Genomic DNA, 25,650 nt, shown 5'->3' on the forward strand with positions numbered 1-25,650 from the left:
CTTACGAATTTTTTCTATCTTTTTCGTACTTAAGAGGTAAACCTATGCATCATCAAAACACCCAAAAAGCCATAATACTCTCTCATCACCACTCAAAAGCAAAGGAAAAGCTACAAAACACAAACAAAGAAATTAAAAACTAAACTATCGAAAGCAATAAATACGGGTTGCCTCCCGCAAAGCGCTGGTTTATTTCTAGGTCCCGCTCGACCTTGTTACCTTGAATATGCAGTTTATGAGGCGGAGGGATTGAGGTGAAGGACCTCAACCACTCCTACAGTAGCCCCATCATGGTACAACTTCAGACGTTGCCCGTTGACCTTGAATCGTTCACCATTATCATTCTCTACTTCAATAGACCCAAACTTGCTTACCATAGTCACGGTGAACGGCCCAGACCACCTAGACTTAAGTTTTCCAGGAAATAACTTAAGCCTAGAATTAAAGAGTAGAACCTTGTCGCCCACCATGAACTCTCTATGCAAAATGTGATTGTCGTGCCACTTCTTGGTCTTTTCCTTATAAATTCGGGCACTATCATAAGCTTGTAGTCGGAATTCATCAAACTCACCCAATTGAAGTAACCGCTTCTCACCAGCTAGCTTTGCATCCATGTTGAGCTGTTTAATTGCCCAATAAGCCTTACACTCCATTTCTACTGGTAAGTGACACGCCTTGCCATACACCAACCGATACGGGGAGGTACCAATAGGTGTCTTAAAGGCGGTTCTGTATGCCCATAGAGTATCATCTAGCTTATCGCTCCAATCCTTCCTAGACTTCGCTACCACCTTCTCAAGGATAGATTTGATCTCCCGGTTGGAGACCTCAACTTGACCACTCGTCTAAGGGTGGTAGGCTAGCCCGATGCGGTGATAAACCCCATACTTGCGCAGGAGCGCATCAGATGCTTCTCATGGAAGTGTGACCCTCCATCACTAATCAAAGCGCGCGGAACCCCAAATCTAGGAAAAATGATCTTCTTGAACAGGGAAATGACTGTCTTAGCATCGTTAGTAGGTGAGGCAACGGCTTCCACCCACTTGGACTCATAATCTACAGCAACAAGGATATACAAGTTACCCTTGGACGATGGGAATGGTCCCATGTAGTCGATTCCCCACACATCGAAAACCTCAACCTCAAGGATCCCGTTCTGTGGCATCTCATACCTCCTTGAAATAGTGCTGGCCCTCTGGCACGCATCACAAGCTATAATAAAAGCTTGTGCGTCCTTGAACATAGTAGGCCAGTAAAAACCACATTGTGACAGCTTAGCGTTGGTCTTTGCCGGTCCATGGTGACCACCATAAGGTGAAGAATGACACCTACTGATAATACCTTGGACTTCCCATTCCGGAATGCAACGCTTGTACAACCCTTCAGCAGTCTCACGAAACAAATAAGGGTCATCCCAGAAATAGAACCGAACATCATGTAGGAATTTCTTCTTCTGTTGATATGTAAGATCGGCCGGAAGAATACCCCCTACAATGTAGTTAGCAAAATCTGCGAACCATGGTGACTGACTGGCAAGTGCAAGTAAGTGATCATCCGGAAATGAGTCATCGATCGGTGTAGGAACTTTACCATCATCATATCTCAATCTAGACAGGTGATCTGCAACAACATTCTCAGCCCCTTTTTTATCGCGAATCTCCAGATCAAATTCTTGTAGCAGTAGTATCCATCGAATATGCCTGGGCTTGGCTTCCTTCTTTGAGAGCAGATACTTAAGAGCCGCATGGTCAGTATAGACTATCACCTTGGACCCAATCAGATAGGTGCGAAACTTGTCCAAGGCATAGACTATGGCTAGAAGCTCCTTCTCAGTAGTAGCATAATTAACTTGAGCTTCATCTAAGGTCTTACTTGCATAATAGATGGCATGTAAAACCTTCTCCTTTCTCTGACCCAAAACTGCCCCAACTGCATAATCACTTTCATCACACATTATCTCGAACGGAAGATCCCATTGGGGAGAACGAATGATGGGAACCGAAATCAGTGCCTGTTTAATCCTGTCAAAGGCCTCAAGACAAGCATCAGTAAACACAAATGGGGCATCCTTGAGGAGGAGCTGGGTAAGTGGTTTAACAATTTTAGAAAAATCCTTGATAAAGCGGCGATAAAACCCCGCATGACCAATAAAGCTTCTAACACCCTTCACATTAACTGGAGGGGGTAACTGTTCAATCACTTGGACCTTAGCTCGATCCACCTGAATGCCCTTATCAGATATCAAATGTCCCAAAACCACCCCTTCAGTAACCATGAAATGACACTTTTCCCAGTTCAAAACTAAATTACACTCTTCACATCTTTTCAAGACTTTAGTCAGATTTAGCAAGCAAGAATCAAAAGAAGTACCATAGACGCTAAAATCATCCATAAACACTTGCATGATAGACTCAATAAAATCAGAAAAGATACTCATCATGCAACGTTGGAAAGTAGCAGGTGCATTACACAGACCAAAAGGCATCCTACGATATGCAAAGGTACCATAGGGACAGGTGAAAGTGGTATTTTCCTAGTCGTCTGGATGTATGGGAATTTGAAAGAAACCAGAATAACCATTTAGATAACAGAAAAACTTGTGACAGGCTAGCCTTTCTAACATTTGATCAATGAAGGGAAGGGGAAAATGGTCCTTTTTAGTAGCAACATTAAGACGCCTATAATCAATGCACATGCGCCAACCTGTGACTACCCTAGTTGGTATCAACTCATTTTTTTCATTTCTCACCACAGTTGTCCTCCCTTTCTTAGGCACTACCTGAATAGGACTCACCCACTTAGAATCAGACACAGCATACACAATACCCGCATCAAGCAATTTCATAACTTCAGCTTTTACAACATCTTGCATGACAGGGTTCAAACGACGCTGGGGTTGGATGCATGGTTTATGATTTTCATCTAGATGTATCCTATGCATACAAAAGTCAGGGCTAATACCCTTTAAATCATCAATACTGTACCCAATGGCCTTTTTGTGCCTTTTTAACACATTAAGAACTTGGGATAACTGGTCTGCATCAAGTGCAGTTTTGACGATCACAGGGCAAAGTTGTTCATCATCTAAAAACGCATATTTAAGGTTAGCATGAAGAGGCTTAAGTTCGGGTTTCTTTACCTCTTTAACAGAACAAACCGGCCGAACTTACCTCTTCAATTTGGTGCTCTCCGGCTCAGATTCTCCACCATTAAGAGCCAACTCCAGAGCATCCACTTCAGCACTCCAAGAACTGCTATCACCTGCAGAAGACTCACAACAAAGCACTGCCTCCAAGGGATCTCTTTCGAGAACTTGGGAGACGTTATCACGAGTAATAAAATCAACTACATCTATGCGATAGCATTGTTCCTCCTCTAGCATGGGACTTTTTAAGGCACTATTCAGATTAAAAGTCACCTTATCATCCCCAACAGACAATGCAATTTCCCACTTTTAACATCAATTACCGCCCCCGCCGTGTGAAGGAAGGGTCTACCTAAGATTATGGGAATTTGAGAATCCTCCTACATGTCTAATACTACAAAGTCTACAGGTATATAGAATTTACCTACTCTAACAGGGACGTCCTCTAAAACACCTAAGGGGTATTTGACAGAACGGTCGGCCATTTGTAGAGTGATATTGGTAACCTTAAGCTCACCCATATTCAGTTTAGTACAGACAGACAAAGGCATGACAGACACACTAGCACCTAGATCACATAAAGCTTTATCAATAAATACAGTGCCAATGTTACATGGGATGGAAAAACTCCCGGGGTCTTTAAGTTTAGGTGGAGACTTGTTTTGCAAATAAGCACTACATTCTTCAGTGAAAGCTACAGTCTCTACCTCACAAAAAGCACGTTTCCTGGTCAAAATATCTTTCATGAATTTAGCATAAGCAGGAACCTGTAAAATTAATTCAGTAAAAGGAACTGTTACCTGCAAATATTTGACCACTTCCAAGAATCTGCCAAACTGCTTGTCTAGCTTATTCTTGAGTTGTCGGTTTGGGAAGGGGAGTGCAATAGGTGGTACTTGAATATCCGCCCCCTTCTTAACCTCAGTTGTAGCCTCATTCTCATTGACTACCTTTTCAGCTTCCAATTCATCCATAACTATCTTCGGGATTTCCTCACTGACCAGATCACTAGCAGACACCCCGGAATCAACCTCAACCGGCATAGAAGGACCATCATAATCCCTACCACTCCTCAATGTAATTGCATTAGCAGTCTCCCTATTTTCGGGCTGTGAAGGAAATTGGCCTGGTGGCCTCCCTGCAATAGTAGTAGCCATCTGTGCCAACTGTGTATCAATGATCTTGTTGTGAGCAGTAAGAGCATCGATTTTTGCATCCTTTTCACTTAGAGATTTTTGCATTTGTAACATCATGTTTCTCATCTCTACTAGCATAGGGTCAGGCTGTGTGGTTTGAGGTGGTGGTGGTGGAGGTGATGTGTGTTGTCTAGGGAACCCAGATGGTCCACTAGACTATTGGTTGTAGTTGTTCCGTGGTTGGTAGGTTGGTATGGTTGTTGTGGTGGATGTTGGACTTGGTGAGGGTTCTGGATATTGTTGCTCCTGTAGGATAGTAGAGGATTGTTTTTGTAGCCCTCATTGTAAGAGTTGGAGAATGGGTTATTTTGTTTGTAGGATTGAAATGCGTGACATTGTTCAACAGAGCTCCTACATTCCGGTGCATAATGACCAGACATTCCACAACTTTCATAAACAGTAGCAGGTTGGGCACTCATAGCAGCTACACTAGCAGGTTGGGCAGATTGAGTATTGGCTGCTTGCATATTATCAAACTTATAGTGTAAAATAGTCAATTGGGCAGTTAATTGTTCAATAGAATTTAAATCATGCTTACCACCCCTGTTAGATAGACCTCTAGGATTCCCATACTGAGCATTGTGAATGGCTATCTCCTCAATCACCTCCATAGCTCTAGGCACCTCAAGTTGCATAAACCTCCCACTGGCAGCTGAATCCAACAAACATCTAGACTAATTGCCCAGACCATTATAAAACTGCTGAATCAAGAACCAATCTTCCAAACCATGGTGCGGGCACTCTCTTTGCAAATCCTTGAATCTCTCCCAGACCTCGAACAAACTCTCATCTGCTTGTTGTGAGATACCTAATGTCTGACCCCTCAGACGAGCCGTTTTCTCAGGTGGAAAATATTTAACATAAAAAGCAAGAGCCAAGGACTCCCAATTAGTGATTTTCAAAGCCGCCCGATTCAACCCATTAATCCACAGTTTAGCTTTCCCACTCAAAGAGAACGGGAAAAGTATCTCCATAGTCTGCTCCGGAGTCAATCCGTTTTGCTTGATGGTGGAACAATATTGGATAAAGGACTGAATGTGAAGATTCGGATCTTCAACTGGTTCCCCACCGTACTGGCGTCTCTCGATCATGTTAATCAATGCAGGCTCAATCTTAAAGGTCTCATCTGCAATAGAAGGCAAGATCGCCTTTGGTAGCACGGAGAGACTTGGCTTAGAATAGTCTGTAAGCCGTGGGGTAGGTGGCGGTATCAGATTTTCGTCACCCATCTCTATCTCTGAAACTGAATCTGTATCTGAAGGAAAAAGATCGCCAATATTATGATCAGAATCAGAGTAATTCCCACACTGTGCAATGAAAGTTCTTCGTCTACGAAAGGTTCTTTTGGGCTCAGGATCGAATGGAGTAAGATTACTAGAACCTACGGTCTTGGGCATAGACAAAGACTACAAAACAATGTGAGATCCGGTCTCAAGGAACGTGAGTTCCTTGAGTAGTAACAAACAATAATCTAGGATAAGCAATCAACAACAGAAAATAAAACCGTTTCCCCGGCAACGGCGCCAAATTTTGACAAACTTAAGTCGTATCACCTAATCAAAAATAACCTAAGGTCCACTAGCTAGGTAGCAAGGGAAGTCAGGATCGAATCCACAGGGAAACAGGCGTTCTTTCTACTATCAATTAATTAATCTAGACTATTGTGAACAAGAATTGGTTGGTGGTTTATATGCTAAGACTACGAACGATAATTAAACAAGGATGAATCAATATATTAAGGAATCTAGGGCATAGGTTCACCAACAAATAACAATCCAGAACAATGAACAATCACGATAATCAACAAAGCAATTAATTAGACTAGCATGCTCTCTCGAATCGATACTAATCATAGACTTAGAATTAACGGGCTCTCGCTACGTATTAATCCTAATTCAACCTATTGACAAAAGCCTAAACATCAAATTGCATCTCTCGAATCTTAATTTGATATTGCATAACTACCACAATTAAACCTGCGCAAATCTAATTGTATAGTGAAATAAACCAATCAATAGGAATCAATTGTAATGCCAACAATCATGATTATTCAATATCCCTTCATATCATTCATGGATCCCCAAACCCTAGAAATTAGACTACTCAAGCATATTAATAATAAACAAAGCAATTGGCATGATTGAAAACATAATTAAAGCTTAAACAAAGAATTGCAATAAAGAATAATACCTAATTGAAGAACAATGGCAAATGAAGGCTTTAATTTTTGATTGAAAATAAACTAAGTGTTTAGAACAAATTAGAGAGAAAAAACTAAGTGTTTAATACTAGAATTAACTAAGGGTTATATTTATAGTTTAGCCCAAAAACACAAGAGAAAACCGGAATAAAACTAAAATAAACCGTGCGCTAAAGACTCTAGGGTTGTCGTCGCCCGGTCGGGCGGCCAACCGCCCGACGGGCTACCAGCTCGAAACCCGCCCGACGGGCGCAAGGCTGCCCGACGGGCGGAGGGAGAAACTTCAGAAAACATCTGCACGCGCCCGGTCGGGCGCCACTCGCCCGTCGGGCGGAGGGAGAACTTGCTGCTGCTGCCTTTGATGGGCGCCCGATGGGCACCGGGCTAAGATCCGCCCGTCGGGCGCCTGCTGCCTGCTCATTTATGCTTGCTCGCCCGGTGGGCGAGGGGCAATCCACCGGGCGGAGGGCTAAGTGATCCTCCCTTCGTCCGCAACACCGAGTCTAACTTCCGGGGCTCGATCATGAACATCTAGGGCTCCCGTAAGTCGACAAAGGTCGTCCCGAACTCCCTCGGGATCATGTAGTGGCCTAAATCATCAAGAAACGGGCCTAAAAAGACCAACTTCTCACTAAGTATTCCTGAACCTCAAGGCACACTAAAATACACATATTAGTACTAAAATGGCTCCTAGGAGCTCATTTGACGCATAAAAGTACTAAGGGACGGGGGTGAAAGCACTATATAAAACGCACATATCAACAGACCTATGAAACTTTACTGTAAGAGATGAAAATCTGTCATAAGTAAATTTCATTACATTATTAGACAATAATCCTCAATACCTGAGTGATTTGAGATTACTTGTATGAGAACTGGTTACTTTGACGTTGTGAACCGTCGCACCGTAAAAGGAGACTATAACGGAAACGCTAAGGTAATCACCTATGAAACGAAGTCTAACCTCAAGATCACAAGATTGGGATTATTCTCCCATAAATTGGGATGAGATGCTGAAAGTTGTACAAGGCCACTCGAAGAGCTAGAAACTGAAAAATGCATGGCCGTGCTCAGATGAATCATAGGCTATGATTATCTGTTTAATTGATCAATTAAACTTTGAAACCGAGAAATACCTCTGGACATAATAAGGATGACTGCTCTTACCTTATGTTCATGAGCAACCATCAAGAGACAAAGGAATTAGGCAATGTTAGGTTATGAAACATATAACTGAATATAAATCATGCAGAAAAACCATTAAAGCCAGGAATCCAAATTAATTGCCACATAACAATTAGCATAATTTAGGACACATACACTTTTTAGCGTGCCCTCCCTAGCTTTGCGCGAACCGAACAAGAACAAGTCTTTAGGACTCCAAATGTCGTCCCTCCGTAGATAGTCCACAGCACACTCGGATCCGCCTTAGATTTAATTAACTAGAATTGCACCTAAGGTACTATGTGATTTTCGGTTTTTATGACAAATAAAAGTCTGAGTTTTAAGCCTAAAACTTGAATGAATACTTGAATTACTCGTTATAAATTGTGAACTATGATCACTTATGTATAGAGTAAGGGAATCGGGTATTAGAATCCTACTAGGAATCAATTTAGCGAATCTGAATTAATCTTAAATTCAGTCACTTAATTTATCTAGTAGATTTAGGACATCAATCTAAACGAATCCTAATCGATCAAGGCTTCGTACACAAACACAAACACACACACACGCACAGCAACCCACGAGGGGGGCTGCGCGCGCGCGCTGAGACCTGGCCAAGCAGCTGCTCGTAGCCCCCGAACGGCGCGCGCTAGCTCGCTGGCCTTGCTCGCGGGCCTGGCCTTGCTTCGTGCTTCGCTGGGCTTTCTTGCTTGGTCGCAGTGGGCTGCGCCCATGCGTTTGTGCACGCGGGCTTCGCTGGGCGCTGGGCCTAGCTTTGTGTTGGGCCTTGTGTCCAGCAAGCTCATCCGATGTTTATTTCGTACGGCGCGCTTCCGCTGAATTTTCCGATTCCGGAATTCATTTCTGATACAAACAATATTTAATATTTTCGATTCCGGAATAAATTTCCGTTTCGAACAAATATTTAATATTTCCGTTTCCGGAATTACTTTCCGATTCCAATAATATTTCCGATTCCGACAATATTTCCATTTCCGGCAATATTTCAGATTCCGGCAATATTTCCATTCCCGATAATATTTTCCGATACGTACCATGTTTCCGTTTCCGGCAAGATCTACGACTTGGATAATATTTATATTTCCGATATGATCCATATTTCCGTTTCCGGCAATATCATCGTTTCCGGAGTATTCATAATTTGCCTTTGACGATCTCAGCTCCCACTGGAACCAAGATCCGTCGATTCCGAATATCCATAGATGGAGTATTTAATTCCATTAAATACTTGATTCGTTTACGTACTATTTATGTGACCCTACGGGTTCAGTCACGAGTAAGTTGTGGATTAATATTATTAATTCCACTTGAACTGAAGGGGCCTCTAGCTAGGCATACAGTTCACTTGATCTCACTGAATTATTAACTTGTATAATTAGCACTGAACCGCATTTATTAGACTTAACATTAAATGCATACTTGGACCAAGGGCATTATTTCCTTCGGTCTCCCACTTGTCCTTAGGGACAAGTGTGCGTTTCCTAATTCCTTTGTCACTTGTTGCTTGCTCTTGAACATCAGGTAAGAGTTGTCATCCTTATTATGTCCAGAGGTGTTTCTCGGTTTTAGAGTTCAACTGATCAAATAAACAGATAATCATAGCCTATGATTCATCTGAGCACGGCCATGCATTTTTCAGTATCTAGCTCTCCGAGTGGCCTTGTACAACTTTCAGCATCTCATCCCGATTTATGGGAGGACAATCCCAATCTTGCGATCTTGAAATTAGACTTTGTTTGATAGGTGATTACCCGAGCGTTGCCTTTATAGCCTCCTTTTACGGTGCGATGGTTGTCAACGTCAAAGTAACCAGTTCTCAAACAAGTAATCTTAAATCACTCAGGTATTGAGGATTAGTGTCTAATAATTTTAATGAAATTTACTTATGACAGATTTTCATCTCTTACAGTAAAGTTTCAAAGGTCTGTCCGATAGTAGTCTTCCCAAAGTAAGTATCTATGCAAATGATTACGACATTGCCATGTCCACATAGTTCAAGAAACAGAACTACTAGTCCTCTTGCATTCTAGTCGTCTAACGTTTTCTATGCGTCCATATTTATAGAAAACTCCGACCAGGGACCATTTTCAATTTTTGACATTTAAGTTCACTTGATTGATATTTCTTAGTCACGGGACTGGTCCTGACAGTCTATCTTGAATATATTGTCAAATTGTAGGGAATCATCATTTAATAAACCAAAAATTTAAATGGAAAAATGAATTCTATTCATTAATGTGAATGGTTAACCAATAATGTTTTACAAAGTATTAAACTCTAAAACTTTAAAACATTAAATAAGGACATCAAATCCATTCTCCAACATGCTTGATTCCCATAGCTGCAGTGTGTGAGTTGTGCTTCGCCTGCGGCCGAGGTTTAGTTAATGGATCAGAGATGTTGTCATCAGTTCCAATCTTTCTTATCTCGACTTCTTTTCTTTCAACGAACTCTCGTAGAAGGTGAATTCTACGAAGTATATGCTTGACTCTCTGGTGGTGTCTAGGCTCCTTTGCTTGTGCAATAGCTCCGTTATTATCACAATATAGAGATATTGGTCCTTTAATGGAGGGTGCTACACCAAGTTCACCTATGAACTTCCTTGGCCAAATAGCTTCCTTTGCTGCTTCATGTGCAGCAATGTACTCCGCTTCAGTTGTAGAATCCGCAATGGTGCTTTGCTTAGCACTTTTCCAGCTTACTGCACCTCCGTTGAGGCAGAAAATAAACCCAGACTGTAATCTGAAATCATCCTTGTCGGTTTGGAAACTTGCGTCCGTATAGCCTTTAACAATTAATTCATCATCTCCACCATAGACTAGGAAGTCATCTTTGTGCCTTTTCATGTACTTCAAAATATTCTTGGCAACAGTCCAATGTGCCTCTCCTGGGTCTGACTGGTATCTTCTTATAGCACTAAGTGTGTACGCAACATCCGGGCGTGTACATATCATAGCATACATTATTGAACCAATCAATGATGCATATGGAATCCCACTCATTCTTCTACGCTCATCTAGTGTTTTTGGGCACTGAGTCTTGCTCAGAGTCATTCCATGAGACATGGGTAGGTAGCCTCTCTTGGAGTCTTCCATATTGAAACTTTCAAGCACCTTATTGATATAAGTGCTTTGACTGAGTCTAATCATCTTTTTAGATCTATCTTTGTAAATCTTGATGCCCAGTATGTACTGTGCTTCTCCTAGATCCTTCATCGAAAAATATTTCCCAAGCCAAATCTTGACAGAGTTCAACATAGGTATGTCATTACCGATAAGTAATATGTCGTCGACATATAATACTAGAAAAGCCATTTTGCTCCCACTGACCTTCTTGTATACACAAGATTCGTCTGCGTTCTTGATGAAACTAAAGTCACTGACTGCTTCATCAAAACGTATATTCCAGCTCCTTGATGCTTGCTTCGATCCATAGATTGATTTCTTAAGCTTGCATTCCTTTTTAGCATTCTTTGGATCCTCAAAACCCTCAGGCTGTGTCATAAACCCAGTTTCTGTTAAAACGTCGTTTAAGAAAGCGGTTTTGACATCCATCTACCAATTTCGTATTGGTAATATGCAGCGATTGCTAACATCATCCGAATAGACTTTAGCATTGCAACTGGTGAAAAAGTTTCATCGTAATCCACACCGTGGACTTGCCTGTAACCTTTTGCAACCAATCTAGCTTTGAAAACTTCAAGTTTCCCATCCTTGTCCTTTTTCGGTTTGAAAACCCATTTGCTTCCTATGGCTTGGTAGCCATCTGGCAAATCGACCAAATACCAAACTTGGTTTTCAAACATGGAGTCTAATTCAGATTGCATAGCTTCTTGCCATTGCTTGGAGCTAGGGCTCGTCATAGCTTGTTTGTAAGTCGCAGGTTCATCACTTTCAAGTAATAGAACTTCATAGCTCTCGTTCGTCAAAATACCTAACTACCTTTCCGGTTGAGATCTATATCTCTGCGATCTACGCGGGGTTAAATTTCTAGATGGTCCCTGATTCTCACCAGATACTTCTAAAGATCTCTGAGTTTCATCCTGAATGTCATCTTGAGCATTCTCTAGAGTTTTTTGTTCGACTCGAATTTTTTCGAGGTCTACTTTTCTCCCACTTGTCATTTTGGAAATGTGAGCTCTTTCCAAAAAGATACCATCTCGAGCAACAAACACCTTGTTCTCAGATGTATTGTAGAAGTAATACCCCTTTTTTCCCTTTGGATAGCCTACAAGGATACATTTGTCAGATTTTGGATGAAGTTTGTCTGAAATTAATCGTTTGACGTATACTTCACATCCCCAAATCTTAAGAAAAGACACTTTTGGAGGCTTTCCAAACCATAACTCATATGGAGTCTTTTCAACAGCTTTAGACGGAGCTCTATTTATAGTGAGTGTAGTTGTATTTAGTGCATGTCCCCAAAATTCTATTGGAAGATCAGCCAGACCCATCATTGATCTAACCATGTCTAGCAAGGTTCTATTCCTCCGTTCTGACACACCATTCCATTGAGGTGTTCCAGGAGGAGTCAATTCTGATAGAATTCCACATTCTTTCACATGGTCATCAAATTCATAGCTCAGATATCCACCGCCTCTATCAGACCGCGGTGCCTTAATCTTCTTGCCTAATTGATTCTCTATTTCACTCTAAAATTCCTTGAATTTTTCAAATGATTCAGACTTATGCTTCATCAGGTAGAAATAACCATATCTACTGAAGTCATCAGTGAAAGTGATAAAGTAGCTGAAACCACCTCTAGCATTTGTACTCATTGGTCCACATACATCTGTATGGATTAAACCCAATAGTTCATTTGCTCTTTCTCCAACTTTAGAGAAAGGTTGCTTTGTCATTTTGCCAAGTAAACATGATTCGCACTTAGCATAATCCTCTAAGTCAAATGGTTCTAGAATTCCTTCCTTTTGAAGTCTTTCTATGCGTTTCAAGTTAATATGGCCTAATGACAATGCCACAGATAGGTGAGATCTAAATCATTCTTTTTGGCCCTTTTGGTATTTATGTTATAAACTTGTTTGTCGTGATCTAAGAAATAAAGTCCATTGACTAATCTAGCAGATCCATAAAACATCTCTTTAAAATAAAACGAGCAACTATTGTCTTTTATTAAAAAGGAAAATCCCTTAGCATCTAAGCAAGAAACAGAAATAATGTTTTTAGTAAGACTTGGAACATGGAAACAATTTTCCAGTTCTAAAACTAGCCCAGAGGGCAACGACAAATAATGAGTTCCTACAGCTAATACAGCAATCCGTGCTCCATTTCCCACTCGTAGGTCGAATTCACCCTTACTTAACCTCCTACTTCTTCTTAGTCTCTGTTAATTGGAACATAAGTGTGAGCCACAACCTGTATCTAATACCCAAGAAGTTGAATTAGAAAGTATACAGTCTATAACAAAAATACCTGAAGATGGAACGACTGTTCCGTTCTTCTGATCTTCCTTAAGCTTCAAGCAATCTCTCTTCCAATGCCCCTTCTTCTTGCAGTAGAAGTATTCAGATTCAGAAGTGGGTTGGCTCACCTTCTTCTTTTCAGACTTGGTGCCGCCAGTTTGCTTAGTCGGGCTAGCCTTTTTGCCACCTTTCTTAGCATTCCTCTTCTTGCCAGATTTCTTGAACTTGCCCCCACGCACCATAAGCATATCTTTCTTATCACTTTTGATCGTCATTAAAAACTGAATGGCGAATCCTATATTACTAGTCGATTGGGTGTAAACTCACAGGAAATCTAACTACACTTGATCTGACGACGTCACGCCCACGAGGGACGAGGTCATGCATTAGCCTCGTGCCTTTTCGACCCCCTCACAGTGATGTTTCCGTTTCCGGAAATATTTCTGATTTCGGCAATATTTTTATTTCCGATAATATTTTCCGATACGAACCATGTTTCCGTTTCCGGCAACATCTACGACTTGGATAATATTTATATTCCCGTCATGATCCATATTTTCGTTTCCAGCAATATCATCATTTCCGAAGTATTCTCTATTCTGCCTTTTGGCGATTTCAGCTCCCACTGGAACTGAGACACGTCGTTTTCGAATGCTCGTAACTGAAGTACTTAATGAATAATATATTCACTTAAATACTTGATCCATTCATGTACTATTTGTGTGACCCTACGGGTTCATTCAAGAGTAAGTTGTGGATTAATATTATTAATTCCACTTGAACTGAAGCGGCCTCTAGCTAGGTATACAGTTCACTTGATCTCACTGAATTATTAACTTGTATAATTAACACTGAACCGCATTTATTAGACTTAACATTAAATGCATACTTGGACCAAGGGCATTATTTCCTTCAGGCAATGCACACTTGTTCCTAAGGACAAGTGGGAGACTGGAGGAAATAATGTCCTCGGTCCAAGTATGCATTCAATGCTAAGTCTAATAAATGCTGTTCAGTATTAATTAATTATGCAAGTTAATAGTTCAGTGAGATCAAGTGAGTGTTATGCCTAGCTAGAGGCCGCTTCAGTTCGAGTGGAATTAATAATATTAGTCCACAGCTTACTCTTGACTGAACCCGTAGGGTCACACAAATAGTACATGAACGGATCAAGTATTTAAGTGAATTAAATACTCTATTTATGAATATTCGGAAACGACGTATCTCGGTTCCAGTAGGAGCTGAAATCGTCAAAAGGCAAAATATAGAATACTCTGGAAATGATGATATTGCCGGAAACGGAAATATGGATCGTGAGGAAATATAAATATTATCCAAGTCGTAGATGTTTCCGGAAACAGAAACATGGTACGTATCGGAAAATATTATCAGAAATAGAAATATTGGCGGAATCGGAAATATTGCCGGAGACGGAAATATTGTCAGAATCGGAAATATTAAATATTTGTTCGAATCGGAAATATTAAATGTTGTTCGAATCGGAAATGAATTCCGGAATCGGAAAACGAATCGGAAGCGCGACGTACGAAACGATCAACGGACGTGCTTGCTAGACGCAAGGCCCAGCACGAAGCCAGGCCCTGTGCCCAGCAAGCCCACGCGCGCGCTAAGCACATGGGCCAGCGCGCAGCAAACCAGCGCCATGGGCCAGCGAGCAGCAAGCCAGCGCCCATGGTCCAGCGAGCAGCAAGCCAGCGCCATGGGACAGCGAGCAGCAAGCCAGCGCCCATGGGCCATCGAGCAGCAAGCCAGCGTGGGGGTTTGCGAGCAACAAGCTGCAGGCTGCGCTGCTTGGCTGCGGGCTGCACGGCAGTGTGGGCTCAAGGGCCACGCGTTGCCTTGGCCGGCTAGGTTACTTCCTTAAGAAGTAAATGTCGTTTTCCTAATTCTATTCAAATTAGATTGATTGTTAAATCTAAAATACGTAGGTGTTTGATTAAACATTAAATTCTAATGATATAATTTAACTAGAATCCTAATGGATTTAGTGATTGGAATCCTAGTAGAATTCTAATTCCGTTATTTCCACCCTATAAATATGTGGTTCATAATCACAATTTATAACACAATTCAATAAATATTCACATACATTAAGTTCAAGAGAGAATTTAATAATTTGCCTAAATTAACAATTAAGCTTTCCGAATAAACATAAAACCTTAGATAATATTCTAGTTAATTGAATCTAAGGCGGATCCGAACGTGCTGTGGACTATCTACGGAGGGGCGACATTTGGAGTCCTAAAACTTGTTCTTGTTCGGTGCTGGAGCAGCTAGGGAAGGCACGCATCACATTGTATGTGTCCTAATTATGCTAATTGACTATGTGGCAATTAATTTGGATTCCTTGCTTTATGGTTTTTCCGCATGAAATATATATTGTTTATATTTGTCATAACCTAACAGATGAGTCATTATTTTTGCAAACACAGGCTAGTGATGATATGTTTAGGCAGCTAAGACACAGTATTGGGGGGAATCCTAACACTAGGGATGACGGTGTTCAGAAGAATTTGAGAGATCTTGAAGAGTTTGAGGTGAATAACCAAGAGGAGCTTCATTAGGATAGTAATGAGATGAGGAGTGTAGTTGGATCTGATGATGATTGTTGTACTTTCAACCCAGTAGTAGACTTCAAAAGGAAGATCCAACTGAATATTGGGCAGAGATTTTCATATGTTGCTGTGGTAAGGAAGACACTTAGGGCACATGCTGCTGAGAACAAGTATGATTTTTACTTCCTTCACAATGATCAAGAGAGGATAAATGTACAGTGTAGGAATAGGTGTGGTTGTCCTTATGAGACTATTAGGGGTAGGAAACCTAAGGGTGCTTTTCCAAACAAATTCTCTTTCAAAATCCATGTGAGGATGTTGCCAAACACTGATTATCTGCAGATTAGGACAATGAATCTGAGGCGTACATATTTTAGGACTACTATGAATAGAAGTGTGAAGTCTGATTACTTATGTGAGAGGTATTTAGAGACATGGAGATCAGATCCTCACTGGAAGTTAAAAAAAATTCATGGAAAGGGTGATGCTTGAAATGGGTGTTAAAATATCATATTCAACTGCCTGGTTGGCTAGGGTTAGAGAAACGCTTGCTCTATATGGGTCATCAACAGATAAATATGGAAGAGTGTGGGAATATGCCAAAGTATACTTGAAACATAACCCTTGAAGTAGTTGTTTTGTGTTGGTTGATAGCAGTTTTAGGCGTGAGAAGCCCCTGTTCTTGAGGATGTACTGCTGCCTAGAACCTTTGATGAATGGGTTTAGGAATGGTTCTAGGCCCATTGTTGGATTTGATGGGTGCCACTTGAAGGGTGCATATCCATGTTAGATATTCGTGGTTGTTGGGAAGAATGGGAATAATAATATCGTCCCCATTGCTTGGACCACTGTTAAAATTGAAAACACAGAGACTTGGTGTTAGTTTATAGTTCTTTTTATGAGGGACTATGATGGTGGAACTGGTGATGGGTTGACATTTATGTCTGACAGACAAAAGGTAAAGTATTATGACTAGGTAGCACCAAGCATCATCATCTAGTTTAGCAAATTTTAACCTAACCAACCTAAGCCAACCTAAGTCAACTTAAGTCAACTTTGACCTAGTTTCTTAGAATTTAAGACATGATAGAAGTGAAGCTTACTAATGTTGTTGCTCTTGCTGCATCCCAAAACAGATCCTTAAACAGAGTGCCAGGGAAATTGAGCTTGAAGTTTGCCCATATGTGCCTCACACAAAATATGTTGCAAGCTTGAGGAGTCATTGTCTTGATTGCTTCAAGCACACCCAACACAATGTATAAATTAGTCTGACAGACAAAAGGTAAAGCACTTTGAAATTTCAATGTAGTCCATCAGATTCCTTGATGATGATGCTTGGTGCTACCTAGATGGCATCCAACCATCTCGTTGGTCTAGGTGGGCCTTTATGACTGAACCCAAGTCAAACATGTTGTTGAACAACGTGTGCGAGACTTTTAATGCATTCATCAAGAAGGAAAGGGACAAGCTACTTCAGACTCAAATGGAATGGATGAGGAGGTACATGATGAAAAGAACCAATCACAAATGGGAGGCTGTGAAGAAGATGAAAGGAAGGAAGCTTATGCCATACATAAGCACTATTTTTGATAGCTTGGAGAAGTACAGTAGGGGATGTATTGTGTAACAAAGTAGGGATGACCAATATGAGGTGGAGTTAGGCAGAGTTCAAGTCACTGATGATTTGGCAAACGGACTTGTTCTTGCTTCCACTGGGATCTAACAGGCATACCTTGTGTACATGCATACTCCTGCATCATGGTCAAAAGAGAAAATCCAGAAGACTATGTTCATGAGTATTAAAACATGGAGACCTACCTGAAAGCTTATGAAAAGCCGGTGAAAGCAATGCCTGGTAGTAAGTTTTGGGAGCAGGTGGATCTTCCTGCACCAGCACCACCTAGGTGTTAGGTTATGATACATATGACATTACATAGATCATGCGGAAACAACCATTAACCCAGGACAACATATTATTTACACATAATCATATAGCATAATTTAGATGCATACTCTTTGTTGCGTGCCTACCTAGCTGCGCCGAACCGAACAAGAACAAGTCTTTAGGACTCCAAGTGTCGTCCCTCCGTAGATAGTCCACAGCACGTCGGGATCCGCCTTATGATTGACCAACTAGAATCGCCCTTAAGGTACTAGAAAATTTCGGCACTTTTATGAGCAAGATGTGTGTTTTAGTTTTCTCTCAAAAACTCACTTTTTGAATACTTTGAAACTTATTATAAATTGTGAGCCCTAGCCTCATATTTATAGGGGTATGGAAAGGGAATCGAAATCCTATTCAGATACAAATTAATTAAACCTAGAATCCTACAAGAACTCTAATTTAATTAATTTATCAAATAGAATTAGGAATTTAATCATTAACCGAACTCTGCATGTTTTAGGAAACGTGCACGAACACAAACACTTGCACACACACGCACGGCAGCCACGATGGGCCCCCCATGCGTGCGCGCGAGCAGCAGCCCACGCAGCGCCCGCGCGCGCTGCGCGTGCTGTGCTCGCTGTGCGCGCTGCGCAGCCTGCTGGGCCTGGCCTTGCGCTGGGCCAGGCGTGGCTGTTTGTGCGGCGCGCTTGGCTTGTTGGGCGATGGCCTGGCTTCGTGCTGGGCCTCGTCCGGCAGGCCTCGTCCGATGCTTATTCGTACGATGCGCTTCCGATTAAATTTTCCGATTCCGGAATTCATTTCCGATACGAACAATATTTAATATTTCCGATTCCGGAATTAATTTCCGTTTCGAACAAATATTTAATATTTCCGTTTCCGGAATTATTTTCCGATTCCGGTAATATTTCCGATTCTGACAATATTTCCGTTTCCGGCAATATTTCCGATTCTGGCAATATTTCCATTTCCGATAATATTTTTCCGATACGTACCATGTTTCCGTTTCCGGCAACATCTACGACTGGGATAATATTTATATTTCCGATACGATCCATATTTCCGTTTCCGGCAATATCATCGTTTCAGGAGTATTCATTTCTTGCCTGTGACGATCTTAGCTCCCACTGAAACCAAGATCCGTCGGTTCCGAATATTCATAGATGGAGTATTTAATGCCATTAAATACTTGATCCGTTTACGTACTATTTGTGTGACCCTACGGGTTCAGTCAAGAGTAAGCTGTGGATTAATATCATTAATTCCACTTGAACTGAAGCGGCCTCTAGCTAGGCATTCAGCTCACTTGATCTCACTGAATTATTAACTTGTTAATTAATACTGAACCGCATTTATTAGACTTAACATAGAATGCATACTTGGACCAAGGGCATTATTTCCTTCAGTCTCCCACTTGTCCTTAGGGACAAGTGTGCATTTTCCTAATTCCTTTGTCGCTCGATGCTTGCTCTTGAACATAAGGTAAGAGTTGTCATCCTTATTACGTCCAGAGGTGTTCCTCGGTTTCAGAGTTCAACTGATCAAATAAACAGATAATCATAGCCTATGATTCATCCGAGCACGGCCATGCATTTCACAGTTTCTAGCTCTCCGAGTGGCCTTGTACAACTTTTAAGCATCTCATCCCGATTTATGGGAGGACAATCCCAATCTTGCGATCTTGAGATTAGACTTTGTTTGATAGGTGATTACCTGAGCGTTGCCTTTATAGCCTCCTTTTACGGTGCGACGGTTGGTCAACGTCAAAGCAACCAGTTCTCAAACAAGTAATCTCAAATCACTCAGGTATTGAGGATTTAGTGTCTAATAATTTAATGAAATTTACTTATGACAGATTTTCATCTCTTACAGTTAAGTTTCATAGGTCTTGTCCGATACTAGTCTTCCCAAAGTAAGTATCTATGCAAATGATTATGACATTGCCATGTCCACATAGTTCAAGAAACAGAACTACTAGTCATCTTGCATTCTAATCGTCTAACGTTTTCTATGCGTCCAATTTTATAGAAAACTCCGATTAGGGACCATTTTCAACCTTTGACATTCAAGTTCACTTGATAGACATTTCTTAGTCACAGGACTGGTCCTGACAGTCTATCTTGAATATATCGTCAAATTGAAGGGACTCATCATTTAATACTAAACCAAGATTAAATGGAATATGAAAATACATTTCATATATGATAAATGTTCAACCCCTAATGTTTTACAACCATGGGCCTCAAACCCATCTTTAAAACAGTTCATGGAATTCAAAGCTATGCTTGATTTCCAGTGCTTACAACGTGAGTGTTGCTTCTCACTTGTTGCATAGGTTTAGTTATCATGCTTTGCCAATCTTAATATCTTTTTCATCGAATGATATTCGAGATAGGATGATAAGATCTTTTGAGTTTGTTTATTATGTGATCTAGTCTTTCTTACTTCGATAGTGGTTCTACGCATTTTGCAATGAAGAGCCATCAAGTTAGCAGACATGTGATCCACCCAAGTTCAATGAAGAACTCATTAATATAAACAACTCTGTTTTATTGCTTCTTAGGCAATAAGTACTTTTACTTCAACTGTTTGGGTTGCTAGTGATGCTTTGTTTGGATTTACCTATCCAAGCAGTTCATAGATATGTGGAAGACTCTCCAACTATATCTTAGAACATAGAAATTATTATTTTAATTTCCCACGCAACAACTCATGGTCTCCAATCCATGTTGCCATTTTCAAAACACAATGCTCTATAGCTCGTCCTTGTCAATGGTTAACTCCAAAGGGTCTTGCTTGATCCTTTGCCAGTGTTTATGCGTGTAGCATCAATATTTAGCATATCTTTATTTCCTTGAATCAAGAACTATTCCTATGTACCTTTTCAAGTACCATAAGTATTCTTGATCTCAATCTAGTTGATCTTCACTTAGATCAATAGAGATTGGTATATGTTCGTCATGCCTAAAGTCATACGATACGTTTTTGGCGATCCTCATATTATATCATACATGATAAATTCTTTTGTAGAATAATTCCCAATTGAATTCTATTCATGTAACTTTAGCTCATTCAATTTCAGTAGATACTGAATCCAGCTAAATTCTTTGACATATAATATAGGTGAAGAGTCTCATTAGATTCTTTGATGTTAACTTAGTAAATGCTTATACATAGTTCAAACATCCTTTACTTAGATTTATTCACATGGGTCGAATATCTCCAATGGAGACTTTCGTGTTTGATTTAGTAAATGCCATTACTTAATCCAAAATAATATCATAAGATCTTTGTAAATAGATCTTAATACCCAGTATGTACTAAGTTTCGCCATGGTCCATTATTGATGAATAATTTCAAATCTAAGTCATTAGCATTTGAATGTTATTTCACAATAGAGAGATATGTGTGTGATACACATAGGACCAATTAAGTTTTAAGTACTCCCACTAAACTTCTTATATATCTATAAGAATCATGTATATTTTATGAAACTAAAATACTTATTAGTTTCACTAAAATACAGTTCCAATTCCCAATTGCTTGCTTAAATCTGTACTTAGATTTTATAAGCTAGCTTTCCTTTTCAAGCATTTATTTGGATCCACAAACTCTATGACATACCATGTACATATTGTATTCCATCATTTGATTGAGGAATACGTTTTGTCATCCAATTGCCATATGTATCAATATGCAATTAAAGCTATGAATTATAGACTTAAGCATTACGATTTTGCATGAGGTTTCAACACAATCCATGCCATGAATTTGCTTGTAACCTTTAGCAACTAATCTAGCTTTGTGTGTGAACACAATTCCATGTTTGATGGTTTTTATCCTTAAAACAAACTTGCAACCAATAGGTGTGAAACTATTCTTGCAAATCAACAAAATTTCAATTTTGTCATCAAAACATTGAGTATGTTTTATGGCCTCTAACCATTTAAAACATTTGAGTCTATATATGGCCTCTAACCATTTTAGGGAATCTGGGTTTCGTCATAGCTTTCTTACAAGTCACAAACTCATTAATCTACATGATAATAGTTTGACTGCAAGTTGTAGGTTTCTTCACTATTTAATAGAAGAATCTCATAGTTTCATTGACCTGATCTCTATGTTTCTTCACTATCTAATAGAAGAATCTCATAGTTTCAGTGACTTGAATTCTATGCCTACTTGGGTATAGAACATCAAACAATAGAATATCAATAGCCACTTGAAAGTCCTTTGAATATTCTGTTCTCCTTGAAGCACTTGTAAAGTCTTCTAAGAGATATCTATTCTTTAAAGCCACTTCTAAAGTCCTTAAAGAATAAGTTCGGATTTTCTGAAACACTTCGAAAAGCCTCCGGAATTTCCGTTTATGTTTGTTGTTCGCCTCGAAAACTTTCGAGGTCTATTTTCTCCCACTTGTCATTTTGGAAACGAATCTCCAAAAGGACATTATTTCGAGCAAACAAACATTATGTTCTCAAAAATTCGTGGTAGAAACAATACCCTTGTGTCTCATTTGAATAAATCACAATGAAACATATATCTATACTTGGACCTTAGTTTGTTGAATAACAAACACTAAGCTCCCACTGAGTTTAAGAACTCTTTAGATATATATTATGAAAAGATATTCTGAAATTACTTTTCAATAGCTTTGACGAATTTGGTTTAGTTTGGTGGTAGTTGAGCATTTTGTTTTAGAAATTATAGGAAAAGTCTTTATGATCCATCATTGATTGAATCAAGTACTAATCGACTTCGATCATTCCAACTTAGATATGCCATATCTTATGGAGCTAGATTGTGAAATTACAACACACAATCATTGATGATCATATTTGGTCTCAAGTAATCATCAACATGATCTAACCTAGATCTTTATGATTTCTTGCCAAGTGGATTTTATACTTCCGAATCTTTGAACTAGCCAAACAGATTCAACTTATATCACATTTGAGTAAATAAACCTATATTCACTCAAATCCATGTGAAATAATAAAGTCATAAAATCTTTCTTTAGCTTTGAACTCTATCGTCTAGGCGTTCTAACAATAGTTCATATCTTTTGTTACTTTCAACAAGTAAGGCTAGCTTGTCTTAAGTTGATCTAGAAATCAACCAAATTTCAAAAGTCCATCAAAATAGAGCTTTTGAATGTTAACTTGTTGATATGGTCTAAGCAACAATGCCAAAGATTAGTGGAACTCAAATCAAGGGGTTGATTTGAACCTAGTAAAGTTCTTTAAAGAGTTGTTTGTTTTAATCAAGCATATTGACTCATTCTGTAATTGACCATTTCATTCAAATAAACAAACAAACATTGTTTTTGTTTTTCTTGAATGTGAGTCTTTCTGTGTTTGAAAAACAGAAATTTAGGTATGCTGATTATGGAACAAAATAGCCATTAAGTTCCAGCCTTTGAAAGGACTTTAAAACAAACTAGATGACCCTACAACTAATGTAGCATTGCCATGCTTCATTTCCCACTTGTAGGTCATTAGTGTATCCTAGCTTCCATTGTTTGAGTTATTACCGAAGTAAGAACCTCAAGCGGTATATGATACCAAGGAAGTTTTATTGCTAGGTCACTTCTCTTTAAACATTAACTTTTAGGTAGAAGCGGAATTGTAAATTCCTTTCATTTATTCCTCGTTTTCCTATTTCTTGTACCCTTACTTATAGTCTTAAGAATTGAATTCTTTAGTGTTGACTTTTATACTTTGTTAGACATGTCCAATGTCACCCCAACAAGGTTCTTACCATTTAATTTATGTTGAATATTAAGTTTCAACTAGATGATCTTACCAGAAGCTTCTAAAGTTCTCTAAGCATTGATCTATTCGAATGTCTAGGGACTAGACTCATTCGAGAATTAAATGGACAAAGATATTAGGTTGTTAACCATTGGTAAAGCTGAGCGTATTAAACTCAATGCTTTATGATCTCAAAACTACATTGTATTTTGAATTCACAATCACCAATCGGTTTGCCATTCGATTTTGATTCTCGAAAACAACCATAAAAGTCGATATAAGAAACGTACATTTTAAATTGCTCATTTTCTCTCATTTCCGTGAATCGTTCTTGGATTCACTACCAATCGAGGAAATTTACTGTTACCTTTCTAAAAGGATTTATTGCAGTGCAAGTTATTTAATTATAAACAATAATTAAAACATACATTGAAGCATGCAAAGTCTAAACATTTATCATGAATAATAACTTGAAATTAAAGCAACCATGCAATTCAAACAAGTTATTAGCATTTTATTCGATTTTATTGTTCCGGCAGGTGTGAATAAAATGATTCCAAGACCCTAAAATCATTGAAGAACTAAGCACAGTTTGTCGACTTAATCCTAAAACATCTTAGGTAAGCAAAAGCCTTTTGCTAATAGTCTAGAAACTACTCTTGGTTGATAGGTACGTCTAAGAACTTGTTAGGTAAACCTATCGATTTTGCCACGACATAAAAGGACTCCTTACTTATATCGTTGAGTTTCACCAAAACTAACATGTACTCACAATTATTTGTGTACCTTGCCCCTTTAGGACCAATAAGTAACACCTCGCTGAGCGAAAACTATTACTAGATTGATGTAAAGGATATCCAAGCAAGTGTATATTTTGGCATGGCACCTTTTAACTCAATTTTTAAGTTTGGAACTTAAGGCTCTTACTATGTTGGTTAGATTTTAAGTGAACTAAAATCCTTAATCATGCAACATAATCAAGCTTTTGATCTCATGCATTTTAAGACATATTTAAAAGCAATAAATAACTTAAAACATGCATAAGATATTTGTGATCTAGTATGGCCCGACTTCATCTTGAAGCTTTAACTTCAAAGTCCGTCTTGAAAATCTCCGTGGGAGGCACCATTTTCTTCAAATAGGATAAGCTATAACTAATTACAACTATTTGATGGTACGCAGACCATATTTGAATTGAAAAATAACTTTGGTACTTTAGACCAATTACATTCAAATTAATGGTACGCAGACCATATTTTCTATCCTATTTGGGCCATACTAGTCACTTCATAACCTGCAAAACAGTACATATACAATATATACCATTCACCCATTCATTATCATGAATGGCCCACATAGCTGGTTAGTAAAACACATTATGCATCACGTAAACATTTGCAGCAATTAATCAAGGGCACCAATAATCTACCAATTATTCAGTCCTTATTAATTCTAATCAAGTTGTTTTAACCTTAAGGATTTGTAGCCTAATCAAGAGTTTATGACTAAAAAGCGCTCCCACTTAAACCAATAAATTTATATGCTTTACTAATTTTAAACATAAAAATGTATTTCTAGTCCAACCGGAAACATACAAATTTAATTTAAAGCTCATATAAATTTACAATTGAATCCAAAAAGTTTAATTTAATTTCAGTCGTGTTTAAATTAATTCATGATTTTAATTTTAGTAAAATAATTAGAATAAATAACATTTATTATAATTACAATATTCAAAATTAAAATCCAAGAAATTAATTTAAATTATTAATTTTAAAATTAATTAAAATTACGTGAACTGAAATTTTCAAATTAAACATTCAAAACAATCTAATCGTAACGCAAACACCCTACGCGTTGCACGCCCATGGGCCGCACGCACACAGCCATTGCTGGCCATGTGCGCGCAGCCCATGCGCTCGTCGCATAGCTGCTGCTTCCCCATCGCAAGCCTCCGCACGCATTGGTGCTCGCTGCGCGCGCCAGCGCTCATCGCACGCGAGCTATCGCTCGCAGTGCGCGCGCGACATCGCTCGCTGGGCGCGCGACATCGCTCGCTGGGCGGGCGACATCGCTCGCTGTGCGCGCGAGCAATGCTGGGCGCAGCGCTCGTGGCACGCGAGCTTGCGCTCGCTGCGCGCGAGGCTGCGCGCTCTTGTGCGAGGCAGCGCGCATCGTGGCGCAGCTCGCTTGCTGCCCACACTCGACTGCCTTGGCTCGCCCTTCGCCCATGCCCATTCGTCCATTGCTCGTGGCACACGACACAA

General features: G+C 39.6%; 1 pseudogene; it reads left to right on the forward strand.

Moving 5' to 3' along the window:
- Positions 1-5,064: 5,064 nt before the first annotated feature.
- Positions 5,065-5,164, forward strand: LOC130462141 (uncharacterized; annotated as a pseudogene).
- Positions 5,165-25,650: the final 20,486 nt, after the last annotated feature.

Source organism: Spinacia oleracea, chromosome 5 (genome assembly GCF_020520425.1).
Source record: "Spinacia oleracea cultivar Varoflay chromosome 5, BTI_SOV_V1, whole genome shotgun sequence".
Lineage (NCBI taxonomy): Eukaryota > Viridiplantae > Streptophyta > Magnoliopsida > Caryophyllales > Amaranthaceae > Spinacia > Spinacia oleracea.